The following is a 15,929-nucleotide window of genomic DNA, read 5'->3' as shown; positions in this document are numbered from 1 at the left end:
AGTGTCTCCCTTGAGGGAAGATTAGAAGCTTCTAAATAAGAATATTTTCAAAGGCACTGTATTAGTAGCATTCACTTCTGCTTACAGCAGAATAAATCCACATCAAATATTAAGCAAAGGACTCAAAGACAGAAGCATTTCATTTGGAACTACAATAGCATCAGAGACTAATTTTAAATACCCACCTTCTACCCGTTTTCCACCCCTGACTTTTTATTACTGAGGCAGAAATGGGGCACTGTGAAAGATTAGAGGGACAATCTTTAAATAAATTGCAGTGCTCATAGTTGTTTACTGTCTCCACTGAAGAGATAGTGAATGACTTTAAGAATCTTCTAAAAGTTTGTCCACAAACTTGTCTGACTTCCACCATGCGAGTGGGAATATTTTCAAGTTATGGCTCTATTGGTGGTGAAGATGTCAGTTGCATTTCCATGTGGGTTGTTATTTACTATCTTGATGACTTTATCCAATGTTTCTGTCTCCAGAACCATAAGAACTGACCCTAAAATCTTCTATTTATAACAAGACATATCTGGCTGCCAGGAGTGTTACATCCAGAAAAAAGTTAACATTTTAGATTCAAGAAGAATGAGAGTTTCAAACAACAAGCTGACTCTCTTATTAGGGGTGATTACAGTTGGTGACTAAAGCCAACACTCATTTATCATTCTGAACATTCTGAAAATCATAGAGCCTTTCAGAATGATGCTAAGTCTACTCTTCTTGTGCTCCACAAATGGAGGAACAAAGCTTAGATGGCAACCCATCTGTTTACAGCATGGTTTACTGAATATTTTAAGCCCACACTTGAGACCTGTTGTACAAAAAAATATTGCTTTCAAAATATTACTGCTCAATGACCAAGTGCCTATTTTTCAAGAAGCTCTGATGGACATGTGCAATTAGATTGATGCTACTTTTATGCCTGCTCACACAACATCCATTTTGCAGCCCAAGGATTAAGGAGTAATTTTGACTTTCAAATTTTATCATTAAGAAATATATGTCTTAAGACTTTAGCTACCATAAATAAGAATTTATCCAATAGATATTGGCAAAGTAAATTAAAAATCTCTTGGAGAGTTCACTGCTCTACATTCACTAAGAACACTCAAGGTTCATAGGAGTAGGCCAACACATCAATATTAACAGGAATTTGGAAGAAATTGATTTGAATCCTCATGGATGACTTTGAAGGGTTCAAGACCTCAGTGGATGAAGTAACTGCAGATGAGGTGGAAATAGCAAGAGAACTAAAATTAAAAGTGAAGTCTGAAGATGTGACTGAATTTCAGCAATCTTTCATAATATTTGAATGGATGAAGAGTTGCTTCTTCTGGAGGAGTAAAGGAAGTGGCTTCTTGAGATGGAATCTACTTCTGGTGAAGATGCTGTGAATGCTGTCGAAATGAAAACAAAAGATTTATAATGTTACATACACATATAAGGTTCTTACCTCAGGATTCCCTAAAAATAATACTAGTGTCATCTAGGCACTTAATTTTGCTCCCTCTACAACTTCCCCTAAACTCACCTATCATAGTAATATAGTATAACATCGGAAACTACCAAGAGATGCAGAATACAGTGTCCCTTCTCTACTTCTAATAAATTATAAGATTTTGACTTCTTCAGTAATACTCAAGACAATAAAAGTGAAAAAAAAAAGTAACCAGTAGCTATTGATCACTCTATGTGTAATCACATCATCACTATAATAGAGCAACAGCAGGGTTTGAGAGGATTGATTCCAATTTTAAAAGAAGTTCTACTGTGGGTAAAATGCTATCAACCAGCACTAAGTACCACAGGGCAACCTCTTGTAAAACGAAGTGTCAACAGTGCAGCAACTTCATTGTCTGATGGTAAAAAATTGCCAAAGCCACCACAGCCTTCAGCAACAAACACACTGATCATTTACCAGGAATTAACATTGAAGTAAGGCCCTGCAACAGTAAAAATATTGCAACTTGCTAAAAGTTAAGATAATAGCATTTTTAATTGTTTTTAAATTAAGATATGTACTTTTTAAAGATATAATTCTATTACATGCTTCATAGACAACAATATAGTGTAAACACAATTTTATATGCATTAGAAAATCTGAAAATTTGTATGACTTACTTATTGTGACAGTCTGAAACCAAACCCACAGTACCTCCGAAGTATGCTTGAATTGTGGAAAAATGGTAAATGTGACACGCCTGTTTCACAATGTAAACTACTTACAATTTGTAGTCTTTTGTGTCCTTCTCTTTGCAATGTCTTCTAAACTTACCCTGCACATTTTGTTTGAGTAAATAACTTATCTCCATCTTCTAAATATCTGTAGCTATTTACTCATTTATTCATCCAAAATCACTAGAATTGTAGGCACTCACGTAGATACTTAGGAAACAGTGGTTAATAAGAGAGAATGCCTTGCTCTTACATAAAAAAATAAATATTATAAATACCCATTATACATATAATGTAGATAATTTCAAATTGTGGCAAATATTATTTGAAAGAACTGTGTAGAGATTAATGGTGGTGGGGTGCTCACAGGAAACTGTCTAGGAGAACATTTAGGCAGAGGTATCAACTGAAAGTGGCAGATTGCTTTGTGAAGAACTAGAGAATGTTTCCAAGAAGGGTAGATTAAAAATAGATAAAAACCCAGGAGATTATAACATGTCTAGGTTTCTCAAGAACCATAAATAAGTGTAGTGTGATTGGGATATTGGAGGGGATTTGGTTGTAGTGATAAGACAAGGCTTTGTAAACAATGATAAGGACTTCAGATTTATTTAAATAACAATAGAAGGCATTGGAAAGTATACATACATAAATGAAGAATTCAATACAGTAAATGAAGAATGTGACACATTATAAATAAATGAAGAATGTGATACAACACTATATTTGTATTTTACAAATAGGATCAATTCCTATAAATAAAGAGAATAATGCGGTGACATTAGAGATAATTGAAGAAGCCATAGTCCTGGAGTAAATGTAATCTCATCCTTCATAAGAAGAGTTCAAATGAGTAGAGATGTTTCTCAAGAGTTACATGAGTAGAGATGTTTCTCCCAAACTGTTGGGAGTTAATAGAAACAGAAGAATCTTTACCAGAAAACTAATACAGATTAACCTTCAAGGTCGCTCTCTTACATGGGCCCACAAGGGGGCATTAATAATGTACTCACGTGAGCATGTATTTTTTATAAATTTTGCAAAATGACCTATTTATCTGCAATTAGCTAACATTACTATTTCTTTCTGTCCACCTTTTTCTCACAATCACATTTCTCTTGTATCAGATGGTGTTACAATGGCCACAATAATTTATATATACATATAAGGGGACTTTGGCTGGAGGACACTTTGAGTTTGGTGTTCATGCTATATGTTTATGTGGTTCACCTTCACTACTGACTTCCAGGAATATCTGCATGCACTGTACTCATCTTATTACAAAAAGGATGTTATTCAATAAATACATTATAGAGTAATAGAAATTATTTGTAAAGTTAATTTATTCTGAATACACTGTAGGCTAGGAATACGTAATTGATCCATAAAAAACGTAGAAGAAATGCTGAAAGTTAAGCTACTAGAAGGATAAAAGTCTAAATACATATATGAGAGTGGCTTAAGTTTGCAGCAGTGATGTGGAATTGAATTATTTTAATATATTAATTTTGATAAGAAATTAGGATTTACTCTTAATGAAGAAAGAAGGAAGCAGAGGGTGGAAATTTACTGAATTATAGGTTTCAATAAATAATTTAATAAATTATATAACTTACTTATTTTAGGACAGTCTCTGCTATGCCTCCCTGCCTTTTCAGATAAACCTATGAGAAAAATATAGCTATAGGCAAGTTCTTACCTCAGGATTCCCTAAAAAGAATATTAGTGTCATCTAGGCACTTAATTTTGCTCCCTCTAAAACTTCCCCCAAACTCACCTATCATAGTAATATAGTATAACATCAGAAACTACCAAGAGATGCAGAATACAGTGTCCCTTCTCTACTTCTAATAAATTATAAGATTTTGACTTCTTCAGTAATACTCAAGGCAATAAAAGTGAAAAAAAAAAAAAAAGTAACCAGTAGCTATTGATCACTCTATGTGTAATCACATGAAGCTATATGGTTCTTTTTGCTCACTGATGGATAACTCCCTGGAGCCCATAAATTACACCAAGTGCCATCTATATGTTTTCTAAAAGACAACAATAAGAGAATTATTTTGTTCTTTGGAAAGAGAAGTGGTTCTACATTTTTTGGTAAAGCAGAGTGATGTATTGGGAAGAAAACATAACCCAGATTCATGAGCTCATATTTTCAGTTAGTAACCATTTATGTCACCATGGGCAAAATAGTCTTTGTGAACCTCAGTTTACCAATCTGTGCAGTAAAGTGACTAGATTTATGTCTTCTAGGTTTACACAGCACAAAATTTCACCCTATGATTCAGCTCTGCTGGAGATACAAAGAGCTGGTCATTACATTTTATACATAGGATTTAGTAAACTAAATAGACACCGTTTTATGTAGATTTACCTTGAGGATACTAGAAAGAATGAAGATAGTTCCAGAAAGTCAATTCTTTAATATTTTGATAAAGTAACTCACTCACTGAAATAGTATTCTTTTCTTCATTTTTCAGAAACTAATCTATCATCATATACTTATTCTTAATATTCATTAGGGGCCATTTATATATGTTATCCGAGGGGAAGGAAAGGTTCTTTAAAATCACAGTTATCTTTTCACAAAGAAAAAGTTGAGTTAACACAGGAATATAGGTACCATTATCCAGAGAGCTGTACAATAGCCTTCGTTCCATCTGGTGCAGAACTGAGAGTACCAGCTGTCCATGTATGGATGCAGAAATAAAAGACAAGTGGAAAATCTAGTCTTATATTGTGTTTGAAAATCAACACATATCCTTACAAGTAAAATATTTCAACGCATTTCTGTGAGAGCTTCATAACTTTTAGAATGGTGGCATATATATCAGTGCAGACACATTCTCTAGTGAAACAGCATAACTGGTGAAAATGGTAAATTTATAAGCTTGCCATTTATAAATCTCTAGAAATTACCCTAAGGGAATACAGCAAATATAAAAAGAGCATTTATTCAAGCAAGTTGATCAAATCTTGCTAAGAATAGTGAATCTATGGCATTTGAGCCATGACCCACTCTTCCTGCTCACGAGCTCAGCATGCAGAATTTTCCACCTTCGCGGGTGTATCCAAGAACACAGGACTTCCCGTTCTCCTAGCAGTGAGTCATGAGGTAAAGATCTCCCCCAAGAAACAAACCATCAGCCTTTTATATTTACCATCACTTCATTTGGCAAAAGTTCTCATTAAGGCAAGAACAGCTGAAAAGGCTTGGACTCTCTTCTTCTACCTAGGACCACCTGTAGGGTGGAAGTTTCATGTTGGGCATGGCAGGCTGAGTATATGAAGACACAAATAGATCCCCTGTGGCTCCTAGTAGGATTGAGGTTACAGGCTTGGAGAGGTGAGCCCTAAAGACCACAAGCTAGTGCCTTTACTAGTATACCACTTATAAGAAGTGTCACGCCAAGAGAAATGGGTCACTGTATCTATGTCTTGATCTGGAAAAGCAGCAAAGAGTGTTTGCGCAGGGGGAACCCCAAAGAACTGGTGTTATTTGGGACAGAATTGGGGAAAAATGAGCCCAATTGCAGTTTAGAACACAATGGTGGTAAAAAAAAAAAAAATTGAGAGTAGATTGATAATTCCATAAGATAACAAAATAAACTTCATATAAATTAAAGGTTTACCAGAGAGAACTGAGAACTGGGGAAAGAGATTGCTAATAAAAGTTCCTCATTGGGTCAAAACAGACCTCAAGGACTAGCATGACAGAAGACCCATGAAGAGGCACCTAAATTTTGATCAGACTGTGGAACAATTTCTATCTGAGAACATTGTGAAAAACAATAAGGAAGCCAGTTGGCAACTAGTGAAAGCTATACCTGCATGTGATACCAACAGAGGTAGACAGATTTACAGAAATATCACAGGATACTTTCAAAAGCAGACCTGTGAACCCTAACATTATTCCAAAGTGACGTGTGCAAATCCAAGGCTATGATCTCTGAAGATGGCATCAGAGTGGGCACCCTGCTTGGGAAATATACTTAACTAAAATTTTCCACCCAAGTCACTAAATAAATGAAGTTGACAATAGCAACTACAACAAGCCCTAGATGAGGAGCAAGATGGGAAGTGGTACCAGTATCTGTAATTACTGTAATATGTTATCTAAAATATTCAAACTCTAATGACAAATTATTAGATATGCAAATAAACATGAAAGAGCAACCTATACCTATGAAGTAAAGCAAAAGCTCTCCTTAATGGGGCCCCAATCTCAACTCAGCAGACAAAAGCAAAATGCATATGATAAATTTTCAAAGAACTAAATGACACTATGTTTAAAAAGGAAAAGCAAGATATGGTGACAATATCTTATCAAATAGATTATATCAATGAGAAAAATTGAAATTATAAAAAGGAATGAAAAGAAAATCTGGAATTAAAAAACATAGTAGCTAACAATTAGCTAGAGGCGCTCAACTGGCAGATTTGATCATTCAATTAAAAAAATAAAAGATTGGCCGAGCACAGTGGCGCATGCCTGTAATCTCAGCACTTTGGGAGGCCGAGGCTCTAGCGGATCACGAGGTCACGAGGTCAAGAGATTGAGACCATCCTGGCCAACATGGTGAAACCCTTTCTCTACTAAAAATACAAAAATTAGCTAGGTGTGGTGGCATGCACTTGTAGTCCCAGCTACTTGGGAGGCTGAGGCAGGAGAATCGCTTGAACCCGCGAGGCAGAGGTTGCAGTGAGCTGACATAGTGCCAATCCACTCCAGTCTGGGAACAGAGCAAGACTCTGTCTCAAAAAATAAAATAAAATAAAATATTAAGCAAAAACCATAAATCGATCAATGTAGGTTATACAATCTAAAGAAGACATGAGAAACGAATGAAGATACGTGAAGAGAGTTCCAGAGAAATACACCAACATATACATTATAGAAGCACAAAGGACAGGAGGGAGATAAAAAGCAGAAAAAAAATTTGAAGAATTATAGGGCAAAATTCCTCAAATTATGATGAAAATATTAATTTACATACCGAAGAAGATTAAAAAAAATGCTAAGTAGGAAAAGCCGAAGGGTTGTCTCACCCAGACACAGCATGGTAAAAATATAGAAAGCTAAAGACAAAGAAAATGTCCCGAAAACAACACAGAAAGATCACTTTTCAAGTATAAGGAAACTCTAATAAAATCACACCTAACTTCTTAGCAGGAAAAACAATGGACTCTAGAAATCATTGGGAATAGTTTCATAGCACAGAAAGTTAAGACTATCAAGCATCTTATCTGCAGAAACCTGTCTTTCAAAAATAAAGACAAAAAGGACATCAATAGAAAAATTTAAACAGATTTTGCTAGGTGCAGTGGCTCACGCCTGTAATCCCAACACTTTGGGAGGCCAAGGCAGGCAGATCACAAGGTCGGTAGTTCAAGACAAGCCCGGTCAATATGGTGAAACCTCATCTCTACTAAAAATATAAAAATTAGCCAGGTGTGGTGATGGCACCTATAATCCCAGTTACTCAGGAGGTTGAGGCAGGAGAATTGCTTCAACCCAGGAGGCAGAGGTTGCACTGAGCTGAGACCATGCCATTGCACTTCAGCCTGGGCAACACAGTGAGACTCTGTCTGAAACAAAACAAAACAAAACAACACAGAGCTTTTGCTGCTATTAGACTGGCTTTAGAAGAAATAGTAAAGGAAATTCTTCAGGTTGAAATCAAGTGACTTGAGACAGTAATTCAAATACAGAAAGCAAAGAAAATGGCTAAGGTCATTTGATAATTATAAAAGACAGATTGATACACTTGGTAATAAAAACAAGATACAACTCTGCTTTCTACTGGAAACTCTTTAAATAAAAAAATACAATTAGGTTAAAAGTAAAAGGATGGAGCAAACTTTATCATTCAACAATAAGGAAGACTGAGTTACTATAATAATTTCAGTCAAAAATAGACTTTAAATTGTTTATAAAAGTTACTAGGAATTTAACATTATCAAGACATGAAAATGAATGAAACATTGACACATGCTACAACAGAGATGAATATTGAAGAGAATAAGCTTAATGAAGGAAGTCAGACCTCCAAAGAACACAAACATTGTGTAATTTTGCTTATATAAAATATTCAGGCCAGGCGTGGTGGCTCATGCCTGTAATCCCAGCACTTTGGGAGGCTGAGGCCAGGAGTTTGATACCAGCCTGGTCAACGTGGTGAAACCATGTTTCTACTAAAAATATAAAAATTAGCCACGCCTGGTAGCACACACCTGTAATCTCAGCTACTTGGAAGGCTGAGGTGGGAGAATCGCTTGAACCCGAGAGGTAGAGGCTGAAGTGAGCCGAGATCGTGCCACTACACTCCAAGTTAAGCAACACAGAGAGACTCCCTGTCAAAATAAAAAAACGCAGAATAGGCGAATCTATAGAAACAGGAAGATTCATGTTTGCTCAAGACTAGGAAGTTTGGGTAATTGTTGAATAACAACTAATGAGTAAGGAGTTTCCTTTGGAGGTTGTTAAAGTGTTCTAAAATTTATTGTGGAAGATGACTGCTCACTTCTATGAATATACTAACAACTATTGAATTGAACATTTTAATTAGGTAAATTATATATTACGAAAATTATTTCTCATTGAAGTCATTAAAATGTTATAAAATAAAAAAAGTATTACCATCCTACAGAATATTTGTGCCATTTTATTTTTGTTACTTATATAAGACAGGTAATTTTTCTTGAGAATATCTCATTATATATATTCAACACTATGGTAGATATGATATACTATAGATAAATATTAAAATAATCACAAAACTATAATGTCTATATGTATTACAATGTCAAGCAAGAAGACCATATGAAACAAAACAGTTGTGTGCGTCTGTGTGTGTGTGTGTGTGTCCTATTAAGTGCCAAGTAGTGTGACCCTGATTTACAATTTTCTTTTGAGGAATATTCTGTTGAATACAGAACTGAAATTTGAAGGAGAGAAGAAAGTTAAGCAGCCAAGAGAGAATGAAGTGAAGTATTGAAATAAAATTACATTAAATCAGCAATTCTTAGGGAATATAGAAGTACTGGAAATCTTTATTTGTCCTTAGATTTAAGCACAAACAAAAAAGATCATTAACAAATAGAGCGGAAATCTGTAAACAAATGTGAACTATTCATATTAAGTGTATGAATAATGAGTGATCCGTTTTATGTTGCAACAGAGCATGAGGGAACAGAGAATTTGGGGAACATTGACAGCATCGCGCAATAGATTGCAAATAGAAGATTCTAGAGGACATTATTGGATTAATTTAGATGTTCTGAGCTAGTATATACACAAAATGGACTGTAAAGTATGTATGGAGTATTTAAAATAAATATACAAATTATTTGATACTTCTTTTAAGAGTTAGAATCTAATTTCCCTCCTACTAAATATAGGATTGAATTAGTCACCCAATGATTAGAAACATAATGTGGTCGAAGGGATGCTCCATGACTTCTAAGACCAAGTAAGAAAATGTGATATCCTTGACGTTCAAACCAGGTCATCACACTGCAAGAAATTCCTGATTATAGGTAGAGGTCACGTTTATTTAGTTTCACCAATGATCTCTACTGAGGACCCAGCTTATTCCCACATTCGTAGTCAGACATAGCATTAAAGAAACCTTTGAGGTGACTCCTCCCCCAACTAACATCTGACTGCAACAATAGATAGTAACACTCTACTTTCAAAAGTTGCAATCATAAGTTCCAATGTACTATACTAAAATTTACTATGCAGATATCTGTGTGTAGGAGATATATATCCTTTTTGCCTTATCTGAGGTGGGAATGAAGAGAAAATTACAAGAAGAAACACTTGTGAAGGTTACAGACAGGAAGCATAAGCCCATTGAAAGACAGATTTAATGGGCATGTTCTTTCACCATTCATCACACATTAGCAAGACACTAACAATTCTCTAGTATAATAATAGTGGATTATAGATGAAAGGGCCCCAAGACACAAACTCTTGAAAGGAAAACTTAAAGAAGTTAACAGTGGAAACAAAAAGACACTAGAGGAATTTGAAATCTCCGGCTTCGTGGCAGAAAATTTGCAAGCTAGAAAAAAGAAAACTACAATATTTAATATATTAAACAGTTTTAAAAAGTCAACCTAGAATTCTGTAACTAGTATTCAAAAGTGAAGTAGAAATAAAAACTTTCTCAGAAAACCGAAATTGGGGGAATTCATCGGCAGAAGACCTGTGCTACAAGAATTGTTAAAGAATTTTCCTCAGCCAGAAAAGATTTGATATTAGTAAAAATCTAGTATCTACATAAAGAAAGAACATCAGAGGAGGAATAAGTTTTAAAAAAATATTTAAAGTTATTGTTAACCAACTAAAAGATAAATGTTTAAAGTAATATTATTAATGATACTTTGGATGATTATAGCATAATAAATGAGAGCATTTATTGGATGAGAGCAATGTCACAAAGGATAGGAATAGAAAATGAACATACTCTGCTCCATAGATATAATACTGTGTTATATGTACTATAAGTAATTATAGTTAATATATATATTATAGTTATTATATTTTTTATAATTATAGTTATTATATTATATATTATATAGTACATATAATTATATGTACTATAAGTAATTATAAGTTATTTAACATTCTACTGTTAAATATTCTGTATTCAGAATACAGGATTACAGAATACAGAATAGTTTAAAATACTGAAATTCCTGAAATTATCTTTATAAAGTAATATACTTAATATGCTAAGAGAGAAGAAAAATAGAATTATATGTAACCTTACAAATATGGTTGATCTATCTGTCTATTATCTATCTATTCATATCTATCTCTATTTCTGTGTACATACCTAGCTATGTATCTAGTATATATTTAAGTACATTAAGTATAAATAGGTTAAAGAAACTAATTAGAAAGGTTGGCAGAGTGGATGAAATTTAGACTCAACAATACGTTGTCTGTAAAACCCACTTTAACTATAAGGATTTCTTTAGGAAAGGAGAAAAGGGATATAGAAAGATATCATAATATGATGACTAATTTAAAAAGCAGTAGTTATTCCATTAATTTCAGACAAAGTGGACCTCAGATCAAGAAGAGTCATCAGGAATAAAGGAACAATGACATAATCATAATGTGATCAATTTTCCAAGAAGACCTAGCAATCTACAATATATGCATCTAACAACAGGGCATCAACTGAGAGAAGTGATGGACATAATTTGAAAAAAAAAGTGCAAGAAAAAAATGGACTAATTGACCAGTATAGTTGGAGATTTCAACATCTCTGTTTGAAATGAGTATTGACTATCAATTAACATAATTTTATTGGTATTTATAGAATACTTCATCGAACAATAACAGAATACATATTCTTCTCAAGCTCACATAAAACATTCACCAAGATGGATCACATTCTGGGCCATAAAGCACACCTTAACAAATTTAAAACTATAAAATTATACAAACAATTTACACAGACCATAATGAATTAAAATAAGAACCAATAATATAGCAGGAAAGTCCACAAATAATTGGAGGCTAAACATCATACTTCTAAATAATACAGAAGTCCAGGAAAAAGTCTCACAATAAATATTTTAAAGTTAGAACTAAGTAAGAATAAAAATCTAACTTATCGAACTTTGTGGGATGCAGAGAAAACAGTGCCTAGAGACTAATCTATTTCATTATATGCCTATATTAGAAAAAAAGACCTCAATTCAATAATCTAGCAATTTATTTCACTTTCAAAACGCTAGTGAAAACCTAACAATTTAAGCTTATAGCAAACAGAAAGGAAGAAATGATACAAATTACAGTAGAGAAAAATAAATTAAAAACAATTACAAAACAAATTAACACAACTAAAGGCAAGTTCTATGAAAAGGTAGACAAAATTGATAAACCTTTAACTGGTCTGACACAGGATAAAAGAGAGAGCAGCTACAAATTCCTAATATCATAAATGAAACAGACTCCTTCAATGTACATCTCATTAATGTCATTAAAAGTATAATAAAGGAGCACTATGAATAATTCTATGCTCACAAATTTTATATATTAAATATACCAATTATTTGAAAAGCACAAATTCCCAAAACTCACACAAGAAGAAATAGATAATCTGAATAAGTATGTTCACTCAAGATGTTTAATCTACAACTAATAACATTTCAAAAAAATAATAAAAGCACCAGGTTCAAATGGCTTCACTAGTGAATTCTATGAACAATTTCAGAAAAAAATTACAACATTTTCTGAGACTTTATTCTAGATTATAGAAGAATAAGTCATATTTTCTAAGTCATTTTAGAGATCACAATTAATCAACTACCAAAATCAGTTAAAGACATTGTGAGAGAAGAAAACGTCAGACTGATAATTCTCAAGAATACAGATCCACAGTTGCTCAACAAAATGTTAGCAAATTTAATTTTAAAAATGTATAAGAAGAATTATGCGCCACAATCAAGTGGGATTTGTTCCAGGTATGTAAGACTGATTCCTTATTCAAAAATCAGTTAATATAATTTACCGTATCAAGAGCCTATGAAGAATAAAAATATTATCATATCAATGGAGGCAGAAAAAGTCTTTTACATTATCTAGCACCTATTCATGACAAAAACCCTCACAAACTAGCAATACAGGGTAGCTTCCTCAATTTTAGAAAGAACCTACAGCTAATATTATACTTAATAGTAGAAATGCTTTTCATCTAGGACTGGGAAAAAGGCAAAGGTGTTTTATTTCACCCTTTCTATTCAATGTTGTGCTAGATAACTGAACTTGTACAACATAATAAGAAAAGGAAATAAATAGTAGACAGATTGTAAAGGAAGCAATAAAGCTATCTTTGTTCAAAGACAATGTGATAGTCAATATAATAAGTAAAAAATGGAAAATAAAACATTTGGAACTAATAAGTAAATCAAGGTAGCAGGATACAAGGTTGATATACTAATGTAAATTATTTTCCTACACACAAGCAATCATATGATTAAAAATTAACTTAAAATGGATCTTAGATCTGAAGGTAACACATGACACCTTAAAGCTTCTAGAAGAAAACATAGGAGCAAAATGGAGCAGGAGGAGCCGCAGACAAGAGTTGTAGAAGGAAAGGGCTTTATTCAGCTGGGAGCATCGGCGGACTCACATCTCCACAAACCAAACCCCGGAGTGAGCAATTCCTGTACTTTTAAGGGCTTACAACTCTAAGGTGGTCTGTGTGAAAGGGTCATGATCAATTGAGCAAGCAGGGCATATGTGACTGGGGGCTGCATGCACCAGTAATCAGAATGGAGCAGACCAGGACAGGGATTTTCACCATGCTTTTCCATACAATGTCTAAAATCTATAGATAACACAAGCAGTTAGGTTAGGGGTTGATATTTAACTACCAGGTCCAGGGTGCGGTGCTGGACTATCTGCCTGTGGATTCCATTTCTGCCTTTTAGTTTTTACTTCTTTCTTTGGAGGCAGAAATTGGGCATAAGACAATATGAGGGGTGGTCTCCTCCCTTAATCTAAGTGAGCTTGGATTTAATGATGAATTTTTAGACACAATACCAAAAATATGATCCAGAAAAGAAAAATTGGTAAGTTGAATTTTAATAAAATTAAAAACTTCTGCTCCGGAAAATAAATGTTTAGAGCTGGAAATACAAGCATCAGGCTGAGAGAAACTCATAACAAATCAAATAACTGATAAACAGTTTGTATCCAAAATAGATAGAAAACTCCTATACCTAATAATTAGGAAATGAAGAACTCAATAGACAAAAATCTCTCGAGACATTATCAAATAACTTATACAAATGGCAAATAAACATACAAAAAGATGTTTAACGTCATCTGTCATTAGGCAATTTAAAGTTAAACCACAATTAGATTTAGATACCATTACAATCTATTATAATAAGTAAGTTTCAAAAAACTGCCAATGCCAATTACTGAAGAACAATATAAATTCTCATTTCTTGCTGGTGAGAATACAAAAATCACACAACCACTTGGAAGACAGCTGGCCAATGTCTTACAAAGCAAAACATAATCTTACTTAGAACCAGCAATTGCACTTGTAGGTATATGTCAAACTGTCTGAAAAAACTTAGGTTCACAGAGAAACCTGGGCAGTGATGTTTAGGAAAAGTTATTAATAACCGTCCCAAATGAGAAACAGCCAAGATGTCCTTCAATATGTGTATGGATAAACAGACTATGGTACATCCATACCAGGGAATGTAATTCCACCATAAAAAGTAAAGCGCTATAAAGCCACAGAAAGACATAGACTAATCTTAAACATTGCTTAGTGAAGAAGGTAGTCTGAAAATGTTCTATGATGTATGATTCTAGTAAAAGACATTATGAAAATGGCGAACCGGCCGGGTGCAGGGGCTCCCACCTGTAATCCCGGCACTTTGGGAGGCCTAGGCAGGTGGATTACGAGGTCAGGAGATCAAGATCATCCTGGCCAACATGATGAAACCCCGTCTCTACTAAAAATAGAAAAATTAGCCCGGCATGTCAGTGGGTACCTGTAATCCCAACTACTCCGGAAACAAAGGCAGGAAAATCACTTGAGGCAGAGGCTGCAGAGAGTCGAGATCCTGTCACTGCACTCCACCCAGGCTGACAGAGAGAGACTCTGTCTCAATAAATAAATAAATAAATAAATAAATAAAAAGAAAGAAAATAACACACCATGCAGACAGCAAAAGATTTGTGGTTTGCAGTGTTTTGTGAGGAAAAGGAAGGGTTTTATATATAAAATATAGGGATTTGAGGGCAGATATAAAACTGTTCTGCATGATACTTTAATTGTGGCTGCATGACACTGTACATTTCTCCAAAGGCATAGAAGAGTGAACCTTCAAATATGTAAATTATATGGGGTCATTTTGTAGGAGAGTGAAATTCCAGGATGAGATGCACAATATGACAAAACAGTTTAACCTAATTAGAAATGTATGAAGCAACTTCACTAAAGGGGCTTAGGGAGGAAAAGATGCTCACCAAAATGAGTAAAAATGTCATGGATCTATAAAAGTAAAGGTAAAAAATAAAACTGTTCATAATCACTGTACACTAGTTAATAAAAGGTATTTCCTGCAAGGATCTGGATTACAAATTCTGATACTACAATACATGTATACTGGAATTGAACAATTTTGTAAACATATCATGAGTGTCAGGAGCCAGCCAGTTGGAGTGGGAATTTACAGAGAAGTAAGAGGGGGAGTCTAGAATTGCGCTTGTGGTCATGGGGTAGGGTTAAAGACATCCATATGAACTCCCACTTAGCTTAACAGAGATGTACATAGCAGTCCACAGAAATATTTATAGATATATGGCTAGCCTAGACACATATATGTTCCTTCTCTGTCAGCTGAGATATTTCAGAATCAATGACACCTCACTAGTAACTAGTGAACCCAGTGCCCATATCTTGGTTTATCATACCATTCTCCAATAAACAGAAGCAAAGCTTCTTAGAGATATGACTGATTATAGAATTGGGTAGGAAATACACAAGATGAGCATGGAAGATCTTGTGGCCAAAAGTAAGAAAATGCTGAGAGAAAGAGGAAGTAGGAGGAGGAGGGGGAGGAGGTAAAGAACAAAAAGGAAGAAGGAGGTAGTGATAATAGCACATTGGTGGGTTATGGACAGCAAAGGGAGACAGGACCCGAAAGACCTCTCGATAAGCAATGATGGAAAATTTGAATATAAAAGTAAA

Source organism: Macaca fascicularis, chromosome 6 (genome assembly GCF_037993035.2).
Source record: "Macaca fascicularis isolate 582-1 chromosome 6, T2T-MFA8v1.1".
Classification (NCBI taxonomy): Eukaryota; Metazoa; Chordata; class Mammalia; order Primates; family Cercopithecidae; genus Macaca; species Macaca fascicularis.
This window is presented reverse-complemented; position numbering follows the sequence as displayed.